General features: G+C 41.2%; 1 long non-coding RNA gene across 1 annotated transcript in view; it reads right to left on the bottom strand.

Annotated features, from left to right (window-relative positions):
- The window catches only part of LOC134757624 (uncharacterized), an 84138-nt gene extending 71079 nt beyond the window's left edge, over window positions 1-13059 (bottom strand). The window contains exons 1-2 of the long non-coding RNA XR_010131819.1: window positions 12747-13059; window positions 8586-8643 (exon numbers count right to left, since the gene is read on the bottom strand). This is a non-coding gene — a long non-coding RNA (uncharacterized lncRNA). The remainder of the gene's footprint in view (window positions 1-8585; window positions 8644-12746) is intronic.
- Between the last annotated feature and the right edge of the window lie 1641 nt (window positions 13060-14700).

Genomic DNA, 14700 nt, shown 5'->3' with positions numbered 1-14700 from the left:
GCTTGGGGCTGAATGGAAATCTAGCTCTTATCCCGGGTATACATATCTTGGAGGGTTTTACACCCACCATTTTCAGGGTACAGTTAGCCTTTGCTTCCCAGACCACTGCCAAGGCATCCTTTGGTGTCTGGGCACACACTAGCCAATGGCTTTTTTCCTCCCTCCCCAGCCAAATCAAGCTTCATTCATTCCTATTTATTTTCCAAGATGGAGTAGGGGTTTCACTTCTTCCAAGTCATGTTTTCTGACTCTCAGTGGAGCAGGTTGGGGGTGCTCCTGTGTGAGGCTCTGCTCTCCCCTCTGTGCCTTCATTGTCTTGCCTGTCTGCCCCTCTGAGCAGCAAAACTGCTGGCGCATAGGATCTGAGTCCTTAATCTCCGTCTCCCTGGCACCAAGCATTAGTCCTGTGGCATAACAAGTCTTCAGTGGATATTTGGTGAAGTTTTTAATTAATTAATTAAAGCCCAGCCTTTTCTGCCATCTGGAAAAGCATATATACGTATATACCCTCAAGCACATGCATGCTGAAGCCAACTTTTATTACTCACTGAAGAAAGAGAATTAGAATGGGAGTGAGGGTGTTTCCAGTGGAAGGTGTCTAGGTTTTTGGCATCTTGAACAAAGAATTGAACAAAATGCACCAACAAAGCAAGGAAACAATGAAGCAACAAAAGCAGAGATTTATTGAAAATGAAAGTATACTCCTCAGGTGTGAGCAGTTCTAAGCACAGGGGCTCAAGAACCTGGTTACATAATTTTCTGGGGTTTAAATACCCTCTAGAGGTTTCTGCTGGTTACTTGGTGTACACCCTATGTGAAGGAAGAGGATGAAGTAAAGTTACAAAGTCGTTTACTTGGCATATGCCCTAAGAAAATGGAGAGGATATTTCCTGTCATTGCTGAAGTGTTTTCATTTGATTTAGTTCTAGGAAATCAGCGTGAATCGGCCTTATGTTCCTGCCTCCAGACCCTATTCTCCTTCCTCAAGGGAGAACCACATCCTAAGGATAACCCTTAAATCTACTTCATTATGTATTAAACAGAGATGAATCAGGCCAGAAAGAACACTAGGAGATGAGGTTTGGAGCGAATCAGAGCTAGCAGAGAACTGTTCTGCAAGACACATAGCTGCTCACAGCCTGGGAAGTGGAAGGCAGAAGCAACACAAATAAGGAACTTAACACAAAAACTGAAAGAAACCAGACTCCAACCGTGAGCCATTTGGAAAACTGTAAGTACCCAGAGTTTGTGAGGGAGATAAACTGCCTTTATACACTCCCACCAGGGAACCTGGCAATCCAGGCCATGGGGGAAGTCCTTAACCCTACTCAGCACTGGAGCTGATTTAGAGAGTGGTGGGAGCATGTAAGAAGGAGCGGCACTGGGATGTTCTTTGTATGCACTCCCAGGCTCCAGTGGATATGGAGGGAAGCCATTCCTGATCCAACCTCACAGGGGATCTTTTGGAAGTCTGTCAGGTAACTCAGGTGGTGGTCACATGTTAAAAGCAGCTCCCAATTGAGATTCTAGATATAATCCAGAACCAAAGGGGAAGTGGGAAGTGGGCGGTAAACATGGGCACTGGAGCTGAATGTCCCTGCTTGGCTGGCTGAGCAGAAAAGGCATGGCCTAAAAGCCAAGGATTCGGTCTTCCAGGGGAAGGCATATGGCCTGGGGAAGTTTTGAGTTCTGAGTGAAAACTGCCTGGAACATAGCTAGCTGCTGCTAGAGAAACATTGAGATTGTGAGACCTGCCTTGCCAAGTGTATGGGAGCTAGGTGGGTAATATGGTTTGGCTGTATCCTCATCCAAATCTCATCTTGAATTTCCACGTGTTGTGGGAGGGACCTGGATAACAAAGTGCCTAGGAAGAAGAAAACTTATGCGTGTCCTCAACTATCACCACTGCCTGCATCATCCTGGCTAACCAGGAGGTCCTGAGTCTGTCCATGTGACCAGTTCATTGCTACTGGCATTTGAGACTTCCTGGCATTTGAGAAAGCCAACACACTAAGGCTGTTTATAACCAAGGAATCTTACAGAGTCTATGTTACTCCCCCGTCACCCCATAAGAGCTGGTGCTTGTTCCCACTGCTGGGAGACTTGAGGACAGGTCACATCACTGGATCACTTGCAATCATTCCCCAGCACCAGCCTGGAGTGTTGCATTCACCCCATGGAGAAGCTGGACCCAGAGGAGCAGTGGCATTCACAGTAGTCTGTTCCTCAGGGATTCCTACTCCTAGGGGAAGGGGGAGTACACCACATCAAGGGACAAAAAAATACAGACAGCAGGACTTGAGTCCCAGAGCTTTCTGCTATGGAAAGCATCTTTCAGCAGAGGCACAAGTGCAGTGCTGGGCTCAGTGTGGAAAGTCTATGGCCCTACTTCAACAGTCAGGCAACCCTGGTGCTTGAAAAGGGTCTTGGAGAAGGTGACTTCTTGTCCCCCTTGCCCACCACTGCAGACAGAGCTAGGACTTCTCTCACAGGATCAAGGCTTAGGTACAGCTATAGACAGCCTTTCTGAAACACTTCAGGGTCAGTGCATCTTCACAGGACTCCCCTCCATGTTCAGAGTTGCACAAGGGGTTGAGTCACAGTGCTGCTTTACATCTAACATCAACATTCCTGCAGATAAAAAGAGATGCCTGTCTCAGTTGAATAGCTGGAACACTGGGTCAGGAGGGTGACTCAGAGGTGGATCATTTTTCTGCTGGCCTGGAAAGGAAGCTGAGTTGGCTCCCACACATCCCCCCTGAAAAGATTTCAGTGTATTTCAATTGAGAGCTCCCCCAGCTGCCTCTGTCAAGGCTGGGACCTCTACCCACCGTTGGGTATTGCATTTACCCACCTGATTTAGCCACAGATGTTTTTTATCCATGGACACCTCTCTTACTGGCCTGAAGCCTGAGCTGTTCAACACAGCAAATAAAATACTGGGGAAAAAATAAATAAATAAATGTACACCCCTGGGGAATAAGATAAGATTCAAGAGGCCTCTGCCATTTCAACCCCACAGAGGACAGTGAATCTGCCCCACACTAACCACATTGTTATTACAACCAGCATCTGAATAAGCCCTCATACAGAGACTCTTTATCACCAAGGAACTCATACATAATCTTCACCCCTGAAAGCACCCAGAGTTGAATTAGGTTACAATAAAGTATACTCATTAAAGTCATATCTTCAAGGGAGAAAAAAAAGAAATTAAATAAAAACAGTTGAATTAAAAATAAATTCAAAAATAACTAGAAAAAATAGTCCACTCAAATGACAAGAAAGAAGAAAAATAATTATGGCAATATAAAAAAACAGGGTTCTATAACACCCCCAAAATATCATGAATGAATAGCAATGACTCCAAACCAAGATGACACCTTTGAAATATCAGATAGAGAATTCAAAATGTTGATTATTTTGTTACTCAAGGAGGTACAAGATAAAGGTGAAAGCCACCATAAAGAAATTATAATGTGAATAAAATATGATTCATATTCAGGATATGAATTTTAAAAATCTAAAGAGATAGATGTTTTAAAGCAAAGCCAATCAGAACTTCTGGAAATGAAAGGCACATTTAGGAGAATGCAGTTAGAAAGTTTTAACAACAGACTAGATCAAGTAGAAAAAATAATTTCAGAGCTTGAACACATGACATTTGAATTAACCCAATCAGATAAAAATAAAGAAAAAGGATTTCAAATAAATGAACAAAGTTTCAAAGAAATATGGGATTATATATAACAGCCAAATCTAAGAAACACTGATGCTCCTGAGGGAGAAGAAAAAGCAAAAACTTGGAAATTTTATGTGAGAAAATAATTGAGGAAAACTTTTCTGGCCTTGCTAGAAATTTAGACATCCAAATACAAGAAACTCAAAGAACTCCTGGAAGATTCATTGCAAAAAGGACATCACCATGGCAAACAGTCATGAAGCTATCTAAAGTCAATACGAAGGAAATAATTCTAAGTGCAGTGAGACAAAAGCATCAGATAACCTATAAGGATAAACCTATGAGACGAACAGCAAACTTTTCAGCAGAAACTTTACAAACCAGATGGGATTGGAGTCCTATGTTTAGCGTACGTAAACAGAGTAACTATCAGTCAAGAATTTTGTATCCAACAAAACTAAATTGTATAAATGTAGGCGAAATAAAGTCTTTTTCAGACAAGCAAATGCTGAGGGAATTTGACATTACCAGGCCAGACCTAAAACAAATGCTAAAAGGAGTTCTACATTTTCAAAAAAAAGCTTAATATGCACTAGCATAGAACCTCTTGAAAGCACAAAACTCACAGGACTTATAAAAAAGTAACACAACGAAGAAAACAAAGTATTTAGGTAACAATAGATATCATGACTGTAACAGTATCTCACATCTCAACATTAATGTTGAACATAAATGATCTAACTTAAAAGATACAGATTGGCAAAATGGACAAAAATAATCACAAACCAAATGTCTGCTGTCTTCAAGAGACTCACCAAACACACAACGATTCTTATAGACTCGAAGTTAAGGGGTAGAAAAAGATATTCCACACAAATGGAAACCAAAAGTGAGCAGGATTAACTATTCTTAGACAAACCAGACTTTAAGGCAACAGCAGTAAAAAAAAAAAAAAAAAAAAAAAAAAGGCAAAGAAGGTCATTGTGCTAAAAGAAAGTGTATAATGCTAAATGCCAACATCAAAAAGTCAGAAAGATCATAAGTTGGAAACCTAATGTCATAACTCAAGGAAGTAGAGAAATAAGAACAAACCAAACTGAAAGCTAGCAGAATAAAAGAAATAACAAAGGTCAGAGCAGAACTAAATGAACTGGAAACAAAAAATACAAAAGAACAATGACACAGAAGGTAGTTATTTGAAAAGATACAAAGATTGATAGACTATTAGCTACATTAACTAAGAAAACAGAAGATTTAAGTAAGCCTGATTAGAACTGAAAATGAAGACAGTACAACCAACACCACAGGCATAAAAAAGATTATTTGAGCCTGATATGAACACCTCTATATACACAAACTAGAAAATCTAAAGGAAATGGGTAAGTTCCTGGAAACATATAACCCCCTTACATTTAATCAGGAATAAATAGAAATCCTGAACAGACCAATAGCAAGCAGTGAGATTGAATCAGTAATAAAAAATATTGTCAGCTAAAAAAAGCCCAGGACCAGACAGACTCACAGCCAAATTTTACTAGAAATTCAAAGACGAACTGGTACCAATCATACTGAAAGTATTCCAAAAGATTGAGAAATAGGGAATCCTCCGTAACTCATTCTATGAAGCCACTCTCATCTTGATACCAAAGCCAGGAAAGGACATAACAAAAAAAGAAAACTACAGACTAATATCCCTGATGAATATAGATGCAAAAATACCAGCAAACCACATCCAACAGCACATCAAAAAGATAATTCTCCATGATCAAGTGGGCTTTATCCTGAGGATTCAGGGATGGTTTAAAATACATTAGTCAATAAATATGATTCATCACATAAACACAATTAAAACAAATAACTACATGATCATCTCAATAGACACAGAAAATGCATTCGATAAAATTCAGCATATCTTTATGATAAAAACCTCCAATAAACTAGGCATAGAAGGAACATACCTCAAAATCATAAAAGCAATATATGGCAAATCCACAGCCAACATCATATTGAATAGGGAAAAGTTGAAAGCATTCTGCTTAAGAAATGGAACAAGACAAGGATGCCCACTTTCACTACTATTCAACATAGTACTTCAAGTCATAGCCAGAAAAATCAGACAAGAGAAAGAGAGAGTATCCAAATTGGAAAAGAAGTAATAAAACTATCTTTGTTTGCCAATTACATAATCGTGTGCCTAGAAAACCCTAAAAACTCCTGCCAAAGACTCTTAGATCTGATAAATGAATTCAGTAAAGTCTCAGGTTACAAAATAAGTGTATATAAATCGGTAACACTGCTATACCTCTACAACAACCAAGCTGAAAATCAAATGAAGAACTCAATTACTTTCACAATAGCTGCAAAAATTAAAATACCTCAGAATATACTTAACCAAAGAGGTGAAAGATCTCTGCAAAAAGAATTATAAAGTACTATGAAAGAAATCTGTGAAGGAAATCATAGATGACACAAATACAACTACATCCCCTGCTCTTGGATTAGAAGAATCAGTATTGTGAAAATGCCATACTGCCCAAAACCAATCTACAGATTCAATGTAATTCCTATCAAAATACCAACATCATTTTTCACGAAATTAGAAAAAACAATTTTAAAAGTCATATGAAATCAACAAAGAGCCCAAATAGCCAAAGCAATACTAAGCAAAAGGAACAAATCTGGAAGCTTGAAAAATCCTTCAACTTAAAATTATACTACGAGGCTATGGTTACCAAAATAGTTTGATACCGGCATAAAAGTAGATACATTTGCCTAACAGAATGGAATAGAGGACCCAGAAATAAAGCCAAATACTTCCAACCAAGTAATCTTTGACAAAGCACACAGAAACATAAGTTAGGGAAAGGACACCCTATTCAATACATGCTGCTGGGGAAACTGGATAGCCACATGCAGAAGAATGAAACTGGATCCCCATCTCTCACCATATAAAAAAAATCAACTCAAAATAGATTAAAGGCTTAAATCTAAGACCTGAAACCATAAAATTCTAGAAGAAAACCTAGAAAAAAACACTGCTGGATATTTGCCTAGGCAAAGAATTTATGACTAAAATCCAAAAAAAAAAATGAAACCAAAACAAAAATAAATAAATGGAACCTAATTAAGCTAAGAAGCTTCTGCACAGCAAAAGAAATAATCATCATAGTAAACAGACACCCCACGGAACAGGAGAAAATATTTGCAAACTCTGACAAAAGACTAATATCCAGAATCTACAAGGAACTCAAGCAAATCAGCAAGAAAACAAAACCAAATCGTATTATCAAAAAGTGGAAAATCACATGAATAGACATTTCCCAAAAGGGGACATACAAGTACTCAACAAATATATGAAAAAAAAATACTCAACATCATTAAGCATCATGAAAATGCAAATTAAAGCCACAATGAGATACCATCTTAACCCAGTCAGAATGACCATTATTAAAAAATCAAAAAACAGTAGATGTTGGCATGGATGTGGTTAAGGGGGAATGCTCATACACTAATGGTGGGAATGTAAAGTACAACCTCTATAGGAAACAGTATGGAGATTTCTCATAAAACTAAAGGTAGATCCACCATTCAACCCAGCAATCTCACTATTGGGTATCTACACAAAGGGAAAGAAGTCATTGTATCAAAAGGATAGCTGCATGTGTATGTTTATCACAGCACAATTCACAATAGCAAAGATATGGAACCAAGCTAAGTGCCCATCAACCAATGAGTGGACTAAAAAAAATGTGGCATATATACACCATCGAATACTGCCATTCAGCCATAAAAAAGAATAACATAAGGTATTTTGCAACAACTTGGATGGAGCGGGAGGCCATTATTGTAAGTGAAGTAACTCAGGAATGGAAAACCAAATACTATATGTTCTCATTTGTAAGTATGAGCTAAGCCATGAATACGCAAAGGCACACTGAGTGGTATAATGGACACTGGAGACTCAGAACAGGGAAGGGTGGGAGGAGGTTAAGGGATTAAAAAACTACATACTGGGTATAACATAAACCACTCAGGTGATGGGTGTACTACAATCTCAGACATCATCACTATACAATTCATCCATATAACCAAAAACCACTTGTACACCAAAAGCTATTAAAATAAAAATATATGTTAAAAATATAAGTAAATAAAGGCATATTTTTAAACTATTCTAACAAGCAGGAAATGACTTGTAAAACACCTCATATTAAATTACATTTCATAGGTTTTTCACCAATCTGGGATTGATTAACCAGTACCAAATGATCAGGAGAAAGAACATGCCATGGAAAAGATATGTCCCCAATATACAAGAAGACACAAACATAACTGTGGCTCACACATAAACTGTAACAGCTACATCTCTATTATTGACGCCACATGCTTGCCAACATTGCCTATGTTAATCATAGAGATAGCTACAAGGGGTGAGAGAATCAGCGCTTGAGAAACCCATGTTAGGCCAGGTGTGGTGGCTCACACCTGTAATCCCAGCACTTTGGGAGGCCGAGGTAGGCGGATCACAAGGTCAGGAGATCGAGACCATCCTGGCTAACATGGTGAAACACCGTCTCTACTAAAAAATACCGAAAATTAGCCGGGCGTGGCGGCGGGCGCCTGTAGTCCCAGCTACTCGGGAGGCTGAGGCAGGAAAATGGTGTGAACCCGGGAGGTGGAGCTTGCAGTGAGCTGAGATTGTGCCACTGCACTCCAGCCTGGGCAACAAAGCGAGAGTCTGTCTCAAAAAAAAAAAAAAAAAAAAAGAAACCCATGTTAAATGCTGCTTTACAATAATACAAAGCATCCATCCACCTATAGCAATATATACAGGCTTCCCAACAAGTGTTGCCAAGTACCAAACATAGAGAAGTAAGATATATTAAATTTCAGAACTACTTACCGTGTCCATTAAATCCATGTAGATGTATTTGGGAGCCCAGTCTATGCTGTTTTCTTGCCTGAAATTAAAAAGTGACTGTTTATTCTCACTATGGACCCAGATTACAGTCCTAGTTCCCAGCACAGCAATAGGAGCTGAATAAAATCGCTTGAGGAATTAATACCAAGAGAAATTTTACAAGATAAAATGTAAGCTTGAAATAAATGTTATGTCTTTATGGTATGATCATTAAAATGACAATTTTTACATAGACCATTAAGTGCACCTAATGAACACATATGTGGGAGGACGCACCTGTGCAAAGTCCTCCCTCAAAGTCAGGTACGTGCAGAGAATATCAACTAGGAGACACAAGCCTCCATTCCGAAAAAAAACAGATGTCACCACAGGGCTTCAGAAGCAATGCTGGCAATAAGGGATGGTTTTTTTACAAACTAAATGTTGTGTGTTGTAACAGAATTTTTAAATACATATTTTTCTCACGAAGGTCAGTAACGATGGTGTCTCCCGTAGTAATTCAGTCTTTTGAAACTAAGATAATTAATGCTCAATTCTATTGTCATGCATCTGCTCATCACCCTTTGCAAGGGTTGGGGATCACAGCCTTCTCCTCCATGCACAACCCTGCACCACTCATGAAGAGCTGGTCAGAGGGCCTGGAGGCCAGGGCTCTACTCCGGCACCCACATTGCACTGGAGTGCAGCAGATTTCTGCACTGAGCACCTCCTAGTGATGCTGAGAAAGAGTGAGGCACCTCGGCCCTGGTAGTCTACTGGAAAAACCTCTGCTGGAAGCTCCTGGGGTATTTGAAACAGAGGTTTGCATTCAACGTGAATACTGGCAAGGGATGAAGATGACTAAAAATGTCAAATATGAAAGCCAGAGTCATCTTTACTAGTACTGTTATAAAACTGGTGTCTCATTAAAGTCAGAGCAACACATATACGTATATACATACGTATAAATACGTAAATTTATACTTATTTAAGTCTAAATGAGAGTCCCAGGAGAGGATTCATCTAACTCATGGTTGCAATAATTTTGGAGGATGTCAGGGCCTCACTTTCACTTGTTTCCAGGTGAGGTGAATCATTAAAACATTTCTTTTTTACAATGATGACTCCTCTAGGACCCCCCACCCACCTCCCACCACCATCCTCCAAGCCCATGTGACAAGTTTTAATAGCATAGCAGTGACTAGATTTCCCTAAATGGGATCTACTGACTCATGGACAACAGATGAGAACCCTGTCATCTCAGTCTTCTGTGTAAAAACATCATATATCTCAAAAAAGACATCCGTTGAAACATATTTAAAATATAATAGAACCACTTGGTAGGAAAAGGCTACTTTCCTGCAATATTGTCATTACTAAATTTTTCATGTAATTTACTTTTTTGGTTTTGGTTTTGATTTTTATTTGATCAGGATGTGCAACAAGGTCGCTCATTTAGTATTCAGATTTCTGATGACTGGAGAGAGGTATTTTTATTTTTCATATCCATTTCTTTATGTTTTATGAATGCCCATTCATATCCTTTGTCAATTATTTATTTGTTGCTTTTGCTACTTTTTCCTGTATCAATTTTTAGAACCCTTTGTTAGGTGCATGTAATAAACATTTCCTCCAAATTTGTTCCTTCACTTTCTTTGTTTATTTTGATTGTGCTATTGATTCTAGAAAATATATAATTTTATTGAGTTAAATTTGTTATGCCATGTATGCTCTTTAATCTTTTGCTTTCAGTGTTTATGTATATATTTAATTGTGCCAAGTTTTAAATAGTATTGTCTTCCAGTATTTAATGCATCCTTAAAATATCTGTATGCTGTTAGGTGTATATTTTTTCCATTGGAATATGGAATTAGTGCAATACTTTTATTGAACAGTAGATATAATATTATGAGACCATGCAGAGATCTCATACATATATTAAAAACTTTGGTCCTTACATCCTACAAGCCCTGAAAAATCATGTAAAGTTTTTATTAGAAGAAAGACATGCTGAAATTTGCTTTTAAATCTAAAATACCATTCTCCATGGAGTGCGGAAAACAGATTACAGGATTAAGAACACATGTGTTGTTAGGCTGGCCTATCTCCATGTTTTTCTCTGGCATTAAATGCCATCATTCTAAGATGAGAGTCTCAAACACTGGCTTTTTTTCTTTCATATGAGTTACATGAAGTTAACCAAAAGTTACATTCTGTGGAGACACTTCAGAAAATGCTATTAAATTTTCCAAACATGCAAAGAACAGTTTTGAATTTGTAAGATGTCAGACATTCCAAAAAGCTAACAAGTAAGGGCAAATTTAAAATTGGGTCCTGTATCCAATAAAAATGTCTGTAGTCTGTGTATAACGCTTTTCAGGATTATGAGATTTCAAGAAAGTTTACGTGACAATTGCAAAGATCATATTGTGTTGCAGATAAATTTAGGATCTTTATGACCCAGGTGATTGACATGTATATGTACACATTATACATATGTGTACATATTTTCCAAAATACATATTTCCCAAAACTAAGAATTTAAATAAAGGGTATTTGCTGAAAGGATGGGGGTTGTGTGGGTGAATAAAAGTATTCTCATTAGTTACAATTCAAAATGGCTTCGTTAATTCTCAAACACACATTCTCCCATTTGGTCAATTATGAAGTGCTGTTCTGTTTATTGCCATATACCATCTGAAAACTAAAAGGATTAAAACAACAATTTGTGATTGCCTTTCACAGTTCTGGAAGTTTATAGTTCAGTTGGACATTTCCCTCTTGGGTTCCTCCATCAGTTACAGGTAGACTGGGGCCGAGGCTGGAAACATCTTAAGGCCTCTTCACCCATGTACCTGACATCCAGACTGAGGGGGCTGGAAAAGCTGGGGTAGATCAGGCAGACACCTTCTCCATGTGGCCAATTTGGGATTCCTCAAACCATGGTGCTCTCAAGGTAGTTAGGCTTCTTATTTGGCACCTGGATTTTTACAGAGGGGGTGGTCTAAAAAAATCACGGCAAATGTTCCACAGGGTCACAGAAGTCACACAGCATCACCACCACCACATTCTCTTGGTTACAGAGGGCCGGCCCAACTTAGCGTGGAGAGGACTACCAGGAGGCATGGTTCATTGGTGCCACCTGGGAGCGTAGCTACTGAGAGGTTATATTCACGTACTAGAGGGCAGTGGAGACAAGAAAATGTGTCACTACAGGCTGTCTGGGGACTAAAGAAAGTCCTCATTCTTTTGAAGAGGGATGTTTCTTACACAAGGGATCCCTGCTATGGTATGTCATCGAGTGGACACCACACAGGAAGCTAGTTTAACTAAAGAGGGAATTCATTTTTTACATTTAACTACTAACATTTTGGGAGAAAGCAAGAAACAAGATGAGCACTGAGCGTTGTTATTATTATTTGAGATGGAGTTTCATTCTTGTTGCCCAGGCTAGTGTGCAGTGGTGCGATCCCAACTCACTGCAACCTCTGCCTCCCAGGTTTAAGCAATTCTCCTGTCTCATCATCCTGAGTAGCTGGGATTACAGGTGCCTGCCACTACGCCCAGCTAATTTGTTCTATTTTTAGTAGAGATGGGGTTTTACCACGTTGGCCAGGCTGGTCTTGAACTCCTGACCTCAGGTGATCCACCCACCTCGGCCTCCCAAAGTGTGAAGATTACAGGTGTGAGCCACTTTGCCCAGACTGCATTGTTATTTTTTGTTCACAGAGAGAGTAAATAACTAAAATGCTTCTTCAAGTCGCAGGTTACATTTAATAGCAGAAAAAGAATTTCAGGAACTGTTACTTATTGCCAGGAAATAAGGGGCCAGGTCAATGCTCAGAGCCTACCATACCTTTGAAGATTCCTAGCAATTAAGTGAACTATTAATTTCTGGATTCGGAAACCAGAAACAAAACTTTGCCTTCTTTACAGATAAGGGGGACACTGTATCATCTGCTGTCCAGTGTCAAATGTCACAATGAATGGTCTGTTCTCCCCTGTGACCTTGTTCTGTGGTCATAACTGGATACAGGAATCACTATGGAATCCTCAAAACCCCGAGCCTTGTGTTAAACCCCACGAGTATTTAGAGTTTCACAACTACGAAGCTGAATGTCGAGAGAAAAAGACAAAGATTCCAAAAAAATGGTCTCAAAGTACCTCCTTGTTTAAGTTGGCTGCCAGGCAAATCAGCTCATCTCCAGCAGAACAGAAGCTGCCTTTTCAGGGAAGCGTGGCAGCTGCCGGCGAACACAATGCAGCTCTGTGATGGTTGAAGCCAGCAAAGAAAAGCGCCCCCTCCGAGTGGAATCACAGGAAGGAAACCTCTGTGGGCAGCAGGAGCAAGTGCAATCCCTGGAGACGAGTCGAAGGGGCCCGAGGCCCCGAGAAGGGCAGGATGCGATGCTGGGTGTGTGACCTCAGCCATGGAAAGGCCACCTGCCACCGGGGGGCTGGGCCGTCGGGCCTTTGGCTGTGGAGGGAAAAGAGTGGCCACTTGCTGGAGCTGGGAACGTGCAGTGATGAGCACTAGGACAAGAGGACCGTGACAAACAGACATAGAAGGTAAAACTGCCCGAGTACAGGCTGATCCACAGACCTGTGTCCAGGGAGAGGCCTCAGGGTGGATTTGGAAATGCAGGACAGGTTCATGAAATCCTCACACACCTGCCACATACTCAGGGAGGGTGCTGTTTACTTGATTGATTGTGCTGGTCCTGAACACCTGACATGATTTGTGCTTATAAATGGGTGTTTGCCCTTAACTATAAGTATCTTGGAGTAATTTAACAAACAACAATAGGTATTGGGGCAGGTCAGCGCGTCTCCACCTGAAAGACAAAGGAAAGCCGTGAAGGCAGGACCAGCAGTTGTGGCTCACGGTGAGAGGTGACAGCGTGGTAGCATCTCTTGCTGGCTCTGGGCGCCTCCTCGGCCTCGGCGTCCGCTCTGGCCGCGCTCGAGGAGCCCTTCAGCCCGCCGCTGCGCTATGAGGGCCCCTCTCTGGGGCTGGCGGAGGCCGGAGCCTGCTCCCTCTGCTGGCGGGGAGGTGTGAAGAGAAAGGCATTGGCTGGAGCTGGCGCTGCGCGCGGCGCTCGCGGCCCAGCGCGCGGGTTCCAGGTGAGCTCCGGTTCTGCAAGCCCCGCACTCGGCGTGGCCGGCCGGCGCCTGCTGGGCTTGATCGGAGACTGAATCCCTGCGTGGACCACCGTTCCCTCTTCGCGGGATTGTTGGCCACCATAGCCGATCTCCGTCTCTTTCTCTCTTCCCCTCTTTTCGTCTTGATTGTCTGGAACTAGCTCCCTCTGGGCTGCCGGATTACCCGGCCCGCAAAGTCCCGCAGCGAGAGCCAGTGAGAGATGATGCCGGCTGGGCTTCTGGGACGGGTGGGGACTTAGAGAACTTTTGTGTCTAACTAAAGGATTGTAAACGCACCAATCAGCACTCTGTGTCTAGCTAAAGGTTTGTAAATGCACCAATCAGCTCTCTGTCAAAACGGACCAATCAGCTCTCTGTAAAATGGACCAATCAGCTGCCTGTAAAGCGGACCAATCAGCAGGATGTGGGTGGGGCCAAATAAGGGACTAAAAGCAGGCCACCAGAGCAGGCCGCTGCAGCTTGCTCGAGTTCTCTCTCTGCTGTGTGGAAACGTTGTTATTTAGCTCTTTGCAGTAAATCTGGTTGCTGCTTATTGTTTGGGACTGTGCCACCTTTTTTTTTTTTTTTTTTTTTTTTTTTTTTGAGACAGACTCTTGTTGTGTCCCTTAGGCTGGAGTGCAGTGGCGTGGTCTCGGCTAACTGCAAGCTCCGCCTCCCAGGTTCACGCCATTCTCCTATTTCAGTCTTTCTGGTAGCTGGGACTACAGGCGCCCGCCACAATGCCTGGCTAATTCGCGCCATCTTTAAGAGCTGTAACACTCACCGCAAAGGTCTGCAGCTTCACTCCTGAAGCCAGCCAGACTACGAACTCTTACTACAAACCCATCGGCTGGAAGGAACAATTCCAGACAATTCCACACAGGAGGAAGCAACAACTCTGGATGCGCCACCTTTAGGAACTGTACCACTCACGGGAAGGTCTGCAGCTTCACTCCTGAAGTGAGCAAGACTACGA

Source organism: Gorilla gorilla, chromosome 19, assembly GCF_029281585.2.
Source record: "Gorilla gorilla gorilla isolate KB3781 chromosome 19, NHGRI_mGorGor1-v2.1_pri, whole genome shotgun sequence".
Lineage (NCBI taxonomy): Eukaryota > Metazoa > Chordata > Mammalia > Primates > Hominidae > Gorilla > Gorilla gorilla.
Note: the sequence above shows the minus strand (reverse complement) of the source record. Positions and strands in the feature narration are given on the sequence as shown.